The sequence below is a fragment of the Epinephelus lanceolatus genome, chromosome 8, assembly GCF_041903045.1.
Source record: "Epinephelus lanceolatus isolate andai-2023 chromosome 8, ASM4190304v1, whole genome shotgun sequence".
NCBI classification, from domain to species: Eukaryota; Metazoa; Chordata; class Actinopteri; order Perciformes; family Serranidae; genus Epinephelus; species Epinephelus lanceolatus.
The window spans coordinates 2,894,780-2,910,416 of record NC_135741.1 but is presented as its reverse complement, the minus strand read 5'-3'; the positions used below and the strand labels follow the sequence as shown (position 1 = coordinate 2,910,416).

At 41.9% G+C, this 15,637-nt stretch overlaps 1 protein-coding gene across 7 annotated transcripts in view; it reads right to left on the bottom strand.

The window, feature by feature from the left end:
* Positions 1–13,552, bottom strand: part of LOC117258600 (IQ motif and SEC7 domain-containing protein 1-like) — a 259,415-nt gene extending 245,863 nt beyond the window's left edge. For 4 of the 7 annotated variants that reach the window (XM_078169731.1, XM_033629638.2, XM_033629639.2 and 1 more), the window contains exon 1: positions 4,573–4,999. The gene's annotated coding sequence lies outside the window, so the exon portion shown is untranslated. Of the gene's footprint in view, positions 1–4,572; positions 5,002–13,440 lie in introns of those variants that run through there. The other 3 variants (XM_078169733.1, XM_078169732.1, XM_033629637.2) reach the window with 3 other exon arrangements.
* Positions 13,553–15,637: the final 2,085 nt, after the last annotated feature.

Sequence of the window (15,637 nt, the reverse complement as noted above, 5' to 3'; positions counted from 1 at the left end):
TCAAATTAGAGATTTCTAATATGTCACTGCATATTATGTCCCTAACATTACAAACAATCAGGCTTCAACATCAGTGTTGAACATGCACCAGAACAAACAGAAGGCTGAATTCACAAAAGGATTGCGTGGCTTTTGCGGCCGCTAAACCGGTAAAAATGGAGCAAACACATACCTTCTTATTCACAAAGCACGCACAGAGGGTGAAATGTTCCACTAACTGCGCTGCCAAGCAGATTGTGTCTCGGTGCTCCGGTGTTATTTGCACGTCTTTAAATGAAGTAATATGCATACATTTGGCACAAAAATTGCCCCTTTCTATGCAAATGAGCCTCATTGATAAACAACGTCTAATTCACTAACACCAGCGCTAATAGCCACACGCAGTTTGAGTGAAGTAAATAACGTCTTTAGAAAGCTGGTGCAAACTGGGCGCTCCTCTGTGGAAGCCTCTCGCCCAGACTTTTTCCAGTGATCGTGGCAGCAGTGATCGTCTGTTAAATCAGTCTGTAAATAATATTTTGACATTATTATTATAATCATTATTACTTTAATGGTATCCGAAGATACTGATGCGTTGAACAGGTGACAGTCTGCGGTCGTTCTCAAAACGCACTTCTGTCACGCACTTCAAAAGCAACTTTCAATGATTTATTTTACGAAACGGGGGAAACAAACGTGAACAAAAACGGTTCCATAATTCATATTAAATTCAAAAGATAACGAAAAAACAGCTACAAGTGAGAGGGAATAGTGATAAAGTGGTCAAACTTGGTCAAATCCACAGCCTCAACCCATCTGACACTGTTAGACTGACTCACCAGCAGACATCACTACATGAGGGTATACAGTATTCAGTGCTTTGCCAAACAAAGTCTGCCATTGTTCTGCCACGGTGTTCTTGGTGCAAAGCCAGCATTTATGCTTTGCCATGTGTGGCTTATTGCAATCAGGGGCAAATCAGGGGCAAACTGCACACAGCTGCCAAACTTTGTGGGCGTGCTATCAGCGGCCGCAGTTCATTCTTTTCGAATTCAGCCCAGAGATTGTTCCTGTAAACAACGATACAGTTTCCATCACCAACATATGGAGAGGACTAGGTTGCCACCCGTTTAATATGGGATCATCTCGTACTGAAAAATATGTGCCCTGTCTCTTACTAAATCAATACTGGACGTGATTTGTCTTGTGTTTTTAAACCTACTTTAGCCCCTTTTACACTGCCAGATTTTCCACGAATGTTGGGCCATTTTTCCGGCAAGCTGCGAGCGTTTAGACACACAGAGCCGGATTGGCAAGTTGATCCGAGGTGCCCAATTTTCCGCCTCATAGGGTAGACATATTGGTAGAACCCTTTTAGTTTAAACAGACCAGGGGCTGTTGAAGACTTGTGGGAGGAGCTGTTGATGATGCTGCACGTGCGACTCACTGGCGGTGGATAAACAGGAAACAGCTGATAGCAGGAATTAGCGAGCAGCTAGTAGCAAGAGGGAAACACAAACCTGACAGACACTGTAAAGATGAGCAACTGGGGAGACAAGGAATTGTGTGCCCTCCTTGTCCTCGCAAACGAAGAGGCCATTAACCGTCAGATGACGGGGATGGTGAAAAACGGGTTGACTTATGAGAGAATCGCCGAAGGACTGACCAGCCGTGGCTTCCCTCCCACATCACTGTTTACACCACACGCTGAGCTACATGTTTTGTTACTTGCTCACGCCCCCCACTGCCCTGAAAAAGGCGCATTCTGTATAAACAAAAGTAGGTAGGCGGCATTTTGCTGCACTCCCCGATTTTGTTTTTATACTGCCAATGCTGAAAAAAGACTGATTGGGCTTTCCTGCAAATTTGCATAACGGCTTTTAATGTCTAAACTACGTTTTCACATGTTTGGAACTACATAAGAAATAATAAAACCAAGAGGTTCAAGAGCGCAGAGGTATTAAATCAGAAATTGCGGAACAGAATGACACCCAGGATGACACATTTGTTACTCAACGTCAGTACATGATATTCCTATCTTTACTGTTTGACTGAGTTCTCAACCTACATTAGAAAATTATCTGTCATAAAATCAACTAGGCAGCATACCTGAATTACGCATTTAAGGCGGATTTATACTTGTGCGTCTGCTCTGTGCAGAGCCTACGCATGTGCTGTAGCTTAAGCAAGTACGTAGGCTGTTGTGAGCAGTTAACACACATTAAACATGGCTTAATAGAGGCAGTTTCAGTACACAAGTACACAAATCAGCTTCACTATAACTCGCAGCATTCACAGACAAACACTTGTCTTTATCTGGACACATTTTCCCCACAAATACAACATGCTAACGTTATTAGCACAAAACATTGTATAAATTAGCTTAGTGACCAGCGGACATTTCCTCTACTCATATGAAGCCAGGGACAACAGCAACATTTAACAATGGTAACGTTACAAAATTTGGCTCCATTGCAACTCACAAGGTTCACTAACAAAACAACTGTCTTATACTAAACACGTTTTCCAAACAAATACAACATGCTAACGTTATTAGCACAAGCCTATGGCATTTTACATTGTATAAATTAGCGTAACAATGAGCAGAGATTTCCTCTGCTCTTATGAAGCCAGGATAAATCACACACAAGACTTAAAATGATTTTTTGTGGAGGCTTTATTGTCTTCACAATTTACTGTTTCTTATTTGTGAGATTAAAGTAAATCAAAGTTTGGTTTCCACTGAGGGAAATGGTTTCAGCTTACAGAAATAAACAGGGGGTCTGCGTCACCGCCACATGTAGTTACATTTATGGGGGAGATGCACATCAGGCTACGGCGTAAGGGTCCACGTCATTGGTTCGACATCCCATTAGTCCGACTGTCCGCGGTGCTGAACGGCTTGCGGCGGGCATATGGTGCGCCGCGACTAGCTTGAGGTGGAGCAGGCTCACGGCTTATGTGTTTGCCACTTTCTTTTTCATTTTAACCCACACCATGATCTTTTCCTGACCCTAACCAAGTGGTTTTTGTGCCTAAACCTAACCAGACCTTAACCACAGGGCATCATGATGATTTCGGAACGGACTTCGGAACAATGAGTTTAATATGGTCGGAACAATGGGATGTCGAACCAATGGGCAGTTCCCGTAGGGTATGGCGTTGATTCACTGCAGAAGTGTAATTCCCACTTCAATCATCTCAGCTGAGAATGTGTTACTGATTTACCGTACCTCTTTCATACTGTCCAAAATGCCAAAAGTTACTGATCTCACTACTTCTTTATATTACTGATGAAGTCTGCTGCTTAATTCGGCCTCATATTTCACACAACAGAACTCTGTTTAAGCAGACGTAAAAATGTGTGAACTGCCGTGTTAAGGCAGACAAGCAGTGCGTTAGCCAAGAAACATCACGTTAATTCACTTTACATGGAGCTAAAATCAATACAGAACTATGTTAAATTTTCGCCCAAATTCAGTATCGTCTGTTTATAAGTTTTGAGAAATCACAAATCATCTTTTAGAAGGAGTAGATGTTTATCGTTAGCTAGCTCTGGCTCCATAATGTTAGCGTAGCAAGCTAAGCTAATCACTAACACACTCAGTTAGAAAGCAAAACAACCAATGCTTTGAGATGGCTGTCAGAGATGGCAGAGGTGCGATCACGTTTTTACTGTCTGAGGTGTAACAGGTGGTGTGTTTTATGCTTTATTCAACAGTAGCTCTAGGAAAGAGGATTAGCGTACCGTTAGCTTAACTGTTACCATTGGAACGCAGAATCACACTGGAAGTTGCACCCATAATTCACACATGGGGGCTCAGAATAAGGTGGACACTGTGTAGTTTATTAAATATGCTTTGTTTATATATAAATATGGAGTTTTAATATGAATAAATGCAGTTTTCTATATTATTGAAAACACAACATGGGAAAAGGATCAAACAGGAGTCTGTCTTTCAGAATTAGGACAGGAGTGAAAATCCACTCCAGCGTCACCCTCAAATGAGCCATTTAATGTCTGATATACTTATATTTTCCTGGGTTTAAAATGTGAAACAAGTTGTGAAGTAAATCCTGACTCTCAGTACAGTACGTACTTTATATTCACACTGAATTTATCAAAGTGTGGGCGGTTTGAACAGGTTTTTTTTTTTTAGTGTTCGCATTTATATAATTTCAGTTTGATTTAACAGCAGCAGGACTTTTTTAATTGGCCAATTTTACAGTCATGTTATCTGCCATCGACACACACACACACACACACACACACACACACACACACACACGGAGTAGTTCATACAGCCCACACATTTTACACACAGCAGCTCACAGCGCACGTACATGCATGCACACACACACGTGAAACACATCACGTACACATGCATGCATCACACACTGAATTACCATAGGCTGCACACACACACTCATATAACAGTTCTCATGGCCTACATAGCCAACAGTTACATACATGACACACACATACCAGCACCCGCACACGCACACACACACACGCACACACACACACACGGACACGATGCAGCATCCCCCCCAAAAAAAAGAGGAATTAAAAAGCAGGCAGCAGAGTCTCACAGGTTTCAGCGGCTCCTGCAGAGGTGATGGAGGGATGAAGGTGGGGGAGGAGGAAGAGGAGGAGGAGGGAGGATTATTGATCCCTGCTCATCCCTCTATCTCCTCCTCCGCTGCTGCTGTCACCATCATCTCCCTCCGAAAAAAAAAAACACACAACTGCTGCTCCGCCGTTTTTCCTCTCCTCCTCTTCTTGATCAGATTATGATCAATTCAATCCCTCCTTCTTTCCCTTCATGTATTCCTCTGCTCGCCTCAATGCTGCTGCTGCTGCTGCAGGCCCAGCTCCTCTTCCTTCTCCTTCTTCTTCCTCTTTTTCTTCTTGTTGCCGAGTCAATCTCTTTCTAATTATCATTCCTCTGCGTCTGACAGCCGAGCGATCCGCTGCTGCAGAGCTGATGATCCCCCCTCTCCCTCTGTCTCTGTGCGCGCATGTGAACGGACGCTGCTGTGGTTATTATCACTGGTAAAATATTAGTTTTTTCTCCTCCGCTGTTCTGCCGTAGAAAGAGGAGGAGGAAGGAGGGAGGAGGTGTCGAGTCCAGACAGGCTGCCTGGATAGATGGATGGACGGATGGAGGGATGGATGGATGGAGGAGGTGGAAACAGAAGAGTGGAGAAGGGAGAAGGAGAAAGGAGGGAGGAAAAGTGTGTGTGTGTGTGTGTGTGAGTGTGTCGGTGGCAGAGAGAAAAAACACGCACCGTCACGCGGCGACAAGCGCAGAAATCACATCACCGCTGGTTTACCGCACAACCAGGAACACCACACACACATTACAGAGGATGTTGGAGGCTGTGGTGCAAATGTTACCAACATGACGGACTTCAGCTTCAGTACAGGAACATTAAACATACTACAAATTAAATGCTACAGAGTGAAGAACAGATCTATGACAGGCTCGTGATCACAGGCTGCAGGTAAAAATATTTAGGAAATCCAGCCTAATTTATGTCTGTGTCACTCTGCAGTTACACCAAAACACTAGTCGGCGGTAGGGTTTCTGTGAAGTATTTTAAAGTTTAGACGACTCAAAACACACATTAAACACACATTAAACATGGCTTAATAGAGACAATTTCAAACACAAGTACACAAATCAGCTTCACTATAGCTCGCAGCATTCACAGACAAACACTTGTCTTTATCTGGACACATTTCCCCCACAAACACAACATGCTAATGTTATTAGCACAAGCCTATTACATTTTACATTGTACAAATTAGCCTAGAGGCTAGCGGACTTTCCTCTACTCATATGAAGCCAGGGACAACAGCAACATTTAACAAAGGTAACGTTACAAAATCCGGCTCCATTACAACTCACAAGGTTCACTGACAAAACAACTGTCTTATACTAAACACATTTTCCAAACAAATATAACATGCTAACGTTATTAGCGCAAGCCTATGGCATTTTACATTGTATAAATTAGCCTAACAATGAGCAGAGATTTCCTCTGCTCATATGAAGCCAGGATAAATCACACACTACTTAAAATGCTATTTTAGTGGAGGCTTTATTGTCTTCACAATTTATTGTTTCTTATCTGTGAAATTAAAGTAAAAAAAGCTCCATTTCCACTGAGGGAAATGGTTTCAGCTTACAAAAATATACATGTACGGCGTCGATTCCACGCAAAAGTATAAACTCTGACAGGGGGCCCCTGTTGCAGTAAATGTATCCAAGCTACAATGATTATTAATTGAGTATTCATACAGTCTTAAAAAGTACTAACAATGCTAACGACGGAACGGAAACGTGCAACAACAACAGTTGAGGCAATTTCAGTTGACTGAGGGGTCTCAAACTAACGATCTGAATCTCTGACTTTCACGGGGCAGCCTTAGTAATCCCGGAGTGACTCAAAATAGAAAACTATCACCATACATTGTCTTCAATAACAATGGTATCGTGATACAGCAGAATAGTGCATATGGGTCCCAACTTAGTGCCTCTTTAACACACGCAATCACACACTGTAATCATTGTAGGCTGACTTACAGTTGTTCAAGTGTTAGCAGTGTTTCTCTACAACAAGAGGAAAATGCAGATGAGTCACGTGGTCAAGCCAAGTTGCCACAATACAATGTTTGCAAACAACGGACATGTTATGTTTACATTTCAAATTCCGTTTCTAAATTGACATAATCCTAATTACATGTATATTAGCTGACTTCTTCATTGAGAAGAGGAGGGGATGGTGGATATGGCTGCCAGGTTGCAGACACTGTTCGAGACCAACAAACAACAAAAACTGGTTGTTTTTACTGAAACACTGCAGCATTTCCAGCAACAATTGTGCCACCAAAACTTGGTATTTTAAGCCCAAACACGATCTTTTCCCAACCATAAGGAAGTGGTGTTTGTGCCTTGAAATAACCATGTTTACCACAACGTTGCTGAAACGTAAAGACACATAAGGTTTAAACATATCCGCTACATAATAACAGACGTACTTTATGTGACACGGGCTTCCCATAGGTCATGAAATTCCTCGCAAAGTTATGTAATTAGAAATCTGTTATCCAGGCCTGAAATGTTTTGGGATTAACAGAATGTATGAAATATATATTGAATATAGGCCTGTACCCGACTCCCGTCCCGTTTTGTACAATTATTCAACAATTCTTTTTGTTTTCTTGTTTTTTTCTTTTCTTCAAATAGAGCCTTAACAGGGCTCCGCAGGACTATCAGTGTGACATTGGCATTCACATAATATAGTAAACAAGCTAACTGCGCTAACGAACCTGTACCTGAGGCAATCCTTTTCCTTTAAATCTATTGTGTCATGAGCTACGTCACACGTCATGGAGCGAAGGAGAGAATCTGCTGTGTGGAGGTATTTCACACTATTTCAACTGCTGTTGCACAATTGTTTATTTTTGTTAAAAATAAATAGTTCATCATTGCATTAATCTGTTTCATCTTGTTTCATTTTATCTTAGGAAAGAACTGTGTAGACATCAATGCCTGATGCCTCCGTTTTCTTCTGTCCTACATGTAAAGGTAGCTTTTTAGGTCAACCATGGTATCGGATCGGTATGGGGTATCAGCTGATAGTCAAAAACACAGCATTGGGATCGGGATCGAAACTGAAAAAGCTGGATCTATGCATCTCTACGCTGGAGTCAATACTGTAGTTCCCAACAAATGTGCAATGTTTAGATAACCAAAAACCAACTGACATACAGTGAGTCCAGGGCTTGTGGGGCCCTTAGTGATCTGTGGCTCCTTGGCATTTGTCCACTTAGTAATAAAGATTCTATCCAGAATGTAAATCTGAGGCTGAAATACAAAAGACTGTATGTTGGTCTGTATGAAATTACACCGTATTAAGGCTGAGACAATGGAACACATAAAGTCGCTTAACAATAGAGGTGGGACAAAACAATGGTAAAATTCATCTTTCAATACGTTATCAATACACTGTCACCAGAAGAAAAGGAGGGAGCTGAGCTGGGAGGCAAGGCTTTACATCTACTGGTGCATCTACGTCCCAACCCTCACCTATGGTCATAAGCTCTGGGTAGTGACCAAAAGAATGAGATTGCAGATGCAAGTGGCTGGAATGAGTTTCCTCCGTAGAGTGACAAATCAGTGGCTCTTCTTCATGACAAACTCTTAATTCTGTGTTTTTTATACCTCTGCGTCAGCGACAGCCATGGCTGGAGGAATTATGTTTTCTGATTGTCCATCCATCCATCCATCCATCCATATTTCAAGAATGCCTGAAGGTACTGTCTTCAAATTTGGCAATAACATCCACCTGGACTCACAGACATACTAATTAGATTTTGGTGGTCAAAGGTCAAGGTCACTGTGATGTCATCAGTCTCATTTTTGTGAACGTAATGTCTTAAGCCTTAGAGATAGGGTGAGGAGCTTGGACATCCGGAGGGAGCTCGGAGTAGAGCCGCTGCTGCCTCACGTCAAAAGGGGTCAGTTGAGGTGGTTCAACATCTGATCAGGATCCTCTTGGGCACCTTCTGTTAGAGGTGTTCCGGGCACGACCCACTGGTAGGAGGCCCCGGGTCAGACCCAGAACACGAGGGATTACATATCTCATGCCTGGAAATGCCTTGGGGTCCCCCAGGAGGAGCTGGAATGCGTTCCTGGGGAGAGGGATGTCTGGGATGCTTTACTTGGCCTGCTGCCCCTGCGACCCGGCCCCGGATGGAAATAGATGGATGGCGTCACATATCGATATTTTTATTAAAACATGCCAGCACTCTTAACGGATTCCCCTGTCAATCTGTGGGTAAGGTTAATGGAACTAACTTGCTGTGAAGGAGAAACTCACAGGTGAAAGATCGAACAGTGCGGACAGCAAGGGTAAAAGAAATCAGAGAGGCACCGTCTGATTCTGATTCTGATCTTTCAAAGGTCAAAAGTCCAGGCCCACTTCGGCTTTTATAACACAGACAGAACAAACAAAATTGCTAAAGAGTACAAGATGTGCAAGAGCTGTCTCGTGAAAGTGAAGTACCAGAATGAATGTTGCCGTTAAATGTTTCCCACACATTTTTACTGATGAATTTTCAAAACTTTTCCATAACTTTTCCATAATACTGTAAAACTTCAATTAGTAGCCCGGGCTATTATTTGCTTAATTCGCTAAAATCAACAGGCCTATATTTGGAACTGGCCTTTAATTCCTTTCATACAAAACTGTCGCTCAGCAAAGATCAGAATTTAATTGTTTATTTAATCAGTATGAACATGAACACACCAGAGGCTTACAGACTTACAGCACTTGAGGATTACAGCACCAGCATACCAACACATCCCCACTTTATCCTGTTAAAACAATCCTCACAACTTGGATTGATTTTTATGAAAAACCCTTTTGATTCTTTTGATCTGAGGAACCTTACGGACTAAAGAAATATGAATAACTAATGGGGTAATTGAGGAATGGACAAATAATTTGGGGTAGCCAACAACCAGCTGTTATACATCCAAAGAACTTCTATAAAAAAAAAATGAACTGCTTGGCAACCAGACCAGGCCTCTAATTAAAACAGGTGTTTATTTGTCAAAATGTGTAGCCACACTGGGCTCGTAAAGGGGACTAGGCTTTAAACTGAAGTTTTATGGTATTTTACCCCATCACCCTGAATTTAAATAGTCTAAAATAACGTTAGACCCACGTAGTGATCACAGGGCGCAATGAGGCTCGTACTCCAGCGTGCTGAAAGAGGCATTGAAGCAAAAATATAGCACAGCGTATGGTGTGCAATTCCTTTGGGTTTTCACTTACAGTAGACACAAAGTGGTGACGTTATCTGCTACAGCAGGCATGAAATATTTGCAGACGATGGCAGTCTGTTGAGCGGCCTTTTGGTTGTCTTTATGCATTTCCGCGTTAGCATGACCAGAGCTGATTTCCAGATGTTGCTAATGTCAAAGATTTTGATGCAGAGTCTGCATCCAGCGCAGCTAAGGTCTGTCACTTCACTCATGTACGACAAAGTACCTGTTGGGCAGAGTGGTCCCTCTGCTCTCAGAGTTAAGTTATTATACAGTATATATCATATAATTGGAATATTATTAGTGATGCTTTAATACATAAACAGCATTTTAATGTTACAGCTGGTGGAGGTGGAGCACATTTTAACTACATTATATACTACTGGAAAGTTCAGTCTGTAGCACTGTATTATTTTATAAATTGATCACGTGTTTTGCTTTTAAAATCTTAATTTTATAAAGTCATCCAGGTGCCAGATGAATGTAATGGAGTATAAAGTACAACATGTTCGTCTGAAATGTAAAAGTACCTCAAAACTGTACTTTAAAGAGTACCCACAAAATTACTATTTTAAACTGCCCACCGCATAGATTTGAATTTATATTTAAAAAAAGAAGGTTTTTCTCACATGCGTCCACGGTGAACAAAGAATCCAAAAAAGGCAAACATTCTTCGTGAAGAAAAGTAAACGTATGCTAGGATAGTGAAGGAATGGCTCGCCATACTCTGAAATTATTTAGGGTTAGGGTAAGAGTGTCAGGGTAAGCCAATGCACTCCTCTTGCCTAAACCTAAACAATTATACCAATGAAGGCAACAAGTCCAAGCCAATCATAGGGAGAGTAGGGTGGGCCATTCCCTCACTATCCTAGGATTCACAAAGTTGTATCAAGAAGGTATCGACACAAACACTCATCTGGCGTATCTGATCTGATCCAGTCAGGGCACCCCTCAATATTTAACCTTAAAATACAGAATATTATAGTCACACTACAGCAGCTGTTAAGTTGTGTCCACTGAGGCTTTAGTTTGCCACAAGTTAACACGTCTGGCAGCAGGTAGTTTACACTCAACCCCTTTACAGATTGATAATATCGTATACATAATAATAAAGTTAATGTAAAGAGACAGCACATAAGCCTAAACTACGGTTGCAATGGTATTGAGATTTTCATGGTACAATAACCGTCTGGGAAACTATTGTTGTTTCAAGGTATCACAGTATTACAGAATCATTATTATTATTAGAAGTCAAAATGACACTTAAAGGAATGAAAGAGCAGCTGGGGAGACAAGGAATTGCGTGCCCTCCTTGTCCTCGCAAACGAAGAGGCCATTAACCGTAAGGTGACGGGGACGGTGAAGAATGGGCCGACTTATGAGAGAATCGCCGAAGGACTGACCAGCCGCGGCTTCCCTCCCACGTCACTGTTTACGTCACACGCTGAGCTACATGTTTTGTTACTTGCTCACGCCCCCCATTGCCCCGAAAAAGGCACATTCTGTATAAATGAAAGTAGGTAGGCGGCATTTTGCGATTCCGATTTTTTTTTTCTACTGCCAATCCTGAAAAAAGACTGATCGGACTTTCCTGCAAATTTGCACAATTCCTATCTAAAAAGGGCTATTGACTAATTCTACAACAGGAAACAGCACTTAAAAATAAAATCTTGTGCCGGAAATTCACTGTACTTTGAAAATAAAGTGTTTTCTACAAACGTGACATGCTCAGGAGTCATTTGCGGTCCGTTCAGAATGGACCCACGACCCATTTTAGGACCTTAACCCACCAGTTGTGAACCACTGCTTTAAAGCAACTACAACTAACTACTGATTTCGACTAACCCTGTGGACTAAAGCGTCAGTGTTTCCTGGAATGAACACCACTGCCTTGTGTCGTAAAGATCCTGATGTGTTCCTTTGTTGTGGAATTTGGTGGAAGAAAGATGCAACTTATTTGTAATACCATTTTTTCTTTGTTAATCACAGCTGTTTGTTTCACAGCAACGTCTCTATTTGTGGGATACCATGTCCTGATGTTGAGTATTAGACGTGTCTTTCTCTCCCACAAAGTCTGATTTAATACTTGTCTACTCTCAAAAACATGATGTATACATTAGTGTAGGCTATGCAGGAATAAAAATCCCATCCCGTATTGATTCAGTCAGGGACAGTGCATTTTATTTTTTATAGGGAACAATCCCTTGTTAATATTATACAGTATCAGTGGCAACCTAATCCTCTCCGTAAGCTGGGGATGGAAACTGTATCACTGGTTACAGGAACAACCCTTTATGTTCTGGGTGCATGGTCAACACTGTTTTTGAAGCCACAAATTTAGCTGTAACGTTACAGACGTGTACAGCACAACAGCTATCAGAGCTCTGCAAGGACATTTTATTACATGCTAATTTAATGCAGGTCAAATATCTGTAAAAAATAAAGCAGTATTTGCTAAATTGAAGGCAAATTAGTTTTGAAAAGAACCGCCATTAGCAGTTAGCCACTAAGACTAGCCACTGGGACGAACCATGGTCAATGGGAATCACTAGCTTACTGCTACTTCTGCTGTCTCAGAGGAAGTTTGACCCATAATCATTTCTACAGTAGCGCCCTCAGGAACAAGGTGGCTGGTCTACCTAAAGACAGTCAGAGGTATGATCACTTCCTGTCTCCATTTTAGAAAAACAGAAATATAGCACATTCATTCTCAAAAAATGGTATGCACCGTTTTGCTACAGTGTCCGAGCTAAACATATCTCTTTGTGGCGACACGACATGACCAGGAGTCACCTGTGGTCCAAGTAGAGAGGGGCCCTGACCCACTTTTGGACCACAACTCACCAGTTGGGAACCACTACATGAGTCTACACTTAAAATATTGCCAGAAATGAACCGTTTGCATGAACAAACCAGCATGCACGACAAGAGTGAAAGAGTTTTTAACTTTCAAACATCAAAGGGTAAGTTTTGAAAATCTAATAACTATATTTTTGGTGGAGGGAGGGTTTCCACCAGTCACTCAGGGAGACTTAAGGGAAATATGTGTAGCGTAGGAGAGACTCAAAATTAATTAGTTAATAAAATTAATTAAATAAATAAAATTAAAATCGAAGTCATATCCCCCCCTCCTCTGACACGTAAAGAACAGTCCCTAAGGTGATCAAATCCAACACGGTGTGAACACAGAGGCTGCATCAGGCCTGCACGCATCAAACCAGCTGTATCAATAACACAGGAGATCAATATCGATCACCGATCACTATGCTGATTATTGATGAAGCTCAGTAAGCGTCTGCAGGAACATTATGGGATGTATTTGAGGCTGTTGGTCTCATTCTGTCCGCGGTGTTCCGGCGTTATGTGACAGGAAAACCAATGAACCGTCCGCGCTCATTAACGATGAGAGCACGAGCGATGTGACACAGAAGAGGTTTGATAAGCTTTTATATTTAGAAAAATCACCGGGACTTAAGTTGATCTTTTTCTGCTGTCTGCGGACATTCACCCAGAACACACACACACACACGGTCTCCATCAGTGCCGTTTAAACACACCGAGCTGCCGTCACGTACACAAAGCAGAAAGCTGTGTAATGAAAAGTGTGATGTGAACTCACCTGAGCTGAGAGTGTGTCCTCTGTCCTCTGCTGCAGAAACACAGTAATCCCCATCACACACACCAGTCTGTGTCATCAGGACGCTGCTGGGAGCTGTGGCCGCAGACGGCTCCAAAGATCCTCTCCATCACACAGGAGCGATCACTCTGTCTCTGATTCTCTCTGCTCATTTTATCCCACAGCTTCAGCTCCACTGCTGTCTGTGCTGACTGACAACCACCTGATAAGAGACAGGGATACAAAAACATTTTTTGTAAAACTGCTGATTTAAGTCAGATTAATATGAATTTAATCGCTTGTTTAATTAATTTATTTTTATTTTTTAAAGTGCTGTAAAATCCAATTTATCATTATTATTATTATTATTATTATTATTATTATTATTATTATTATTATTATCATAATTTAGATCTGTGACCTGGTTAGCCTAGCTTGATGTGACCTCTTAAACTAGCACAAAGACAGGGAGCCGGCTAACTAGGTGGCTAACTTCTCCAGCTTTGTGCTCTAATGCATAATAATAAAAGAAAAAGGCGTCAGAAAATACTTTGTAATTGGCTGGCGGGTGTCCCTTAAAATTATTAGTACAGTTCTCCATGCATGACATTTTTCTGGAAGCTGACACAGAAGTTATGCTGCGTTCACACGACAAGAGACACAGCAACAGGCTACAAGTGATCTTCAGTGGAAGCCAGTGACATGAAGCTACAAACTGACACCCCAACTTGTCTCTGCCGACGGCCGTGACACGCTACAAACGAAAGTTGAGCTGACCTCAACTTTTTTCAGCAGTCCAATGACGCGATGAGCCAATCACGTGGTTTGCTGTTAGCTATCCACCTTATTTTTCACGGAAACACGGAGGCAAAACAGAACGCAGCCAGCTTCCGTTTTTTTGTGCGACACTTCCAGTCCAGCACTCTTGACCACTGTGTAAATGGGAATCGCCTTGTTGTTTACCCTTGCTGAGTTTAGCTATATATATCACATTTTTCACGTCACTGTATCACCGTGTAGACTAATCTGATGTTTGTAAAATCTAATGATTGAACAAACATTACTATTTCTGTGTGCACGTTTAGTAATTAACATGGTTATCGTAGATTAGCTGGGCTAACCGTTAGCTGTTAGCTGTTAGCGGTGTCTGTAATAACTCAATAACTCAATAAATGGTCCGTGAAAAAAATATTTTTCCCAGCGGATGTCTTAGTTACAACATGATTGAGCTAATTGAAGTAGTTTCATGTCGTATCCGACAACGGGAGGCTTTTAACGGATGACGTCCTGATGTTAGCTTTGCTAGCTCAATCATGTTGTAACGGCTGGATGGTTGATGCGTACATGCTGATTCAGGTGCTCTCAGAGCCGATCCACACATCACTATGGCTTAATGATCAACTCAGTCAATAAAAACAACCCATCCTGTGTTGGGAGTGTATGTCGCTGACAGAAAGAAAGAAAAGGGAAAAAAGATAGAAAAGCAGCGTACACCTCACATATTTATTTCTCACAGTTGCGCACACGTGTGGCTGGCATGCAGATGCACCGTCTGTGTGTCGAGGGTGTGAGCCGCAGCTTCAGCTGCTCAGGTAGAGAGGCTGTGTAGCCCGGTGTGTTTTTTCGCTGATTCGGTTCTGCAGGTTCTCTGCTGGTACACTGGAGACGGGGATCAAGCAGTTTGTCTCACTCGGGATAGATTGTGCTTTTTTGGTTCATAGTTTATGATTGACGTGCGATTTATTCGCGTTTAGAGGGAATAAATTTCCGTGATAACGGAAACGTGGGCACAGTTATCTATACAAAATACACAGACTAACTAACTAACTAACTAACTGATTGACTAACATAAACAACTGAAAATTGAAAAAAATTAGCTTGCACTGTTAGCTCCGGTAAGGGAAAGCATGAGGGAAAGCGGGTGACCGGAAGTCACGCATAAAAAAACGGAAGTTGATCACTATTTACTTCCGTGTTTGAAAATAAGGTGGATAGTATTGTGTTATTTAGCTTAGTGAGCGATGGGGTGGCAAAATGTGATGTTAAAATGGGGCTCAGACTTTGATCATAAGCATAGATATTTTATTTCCAAATACAAACTTAAAGCCCCGTTTCCACTGAGCAGTACGGTACGCTTTTATCCCGTATCCACAGTAAAAGTTGTGGATGGTCCCAACAGAAGCGTTCCTTAGCGTCCCCA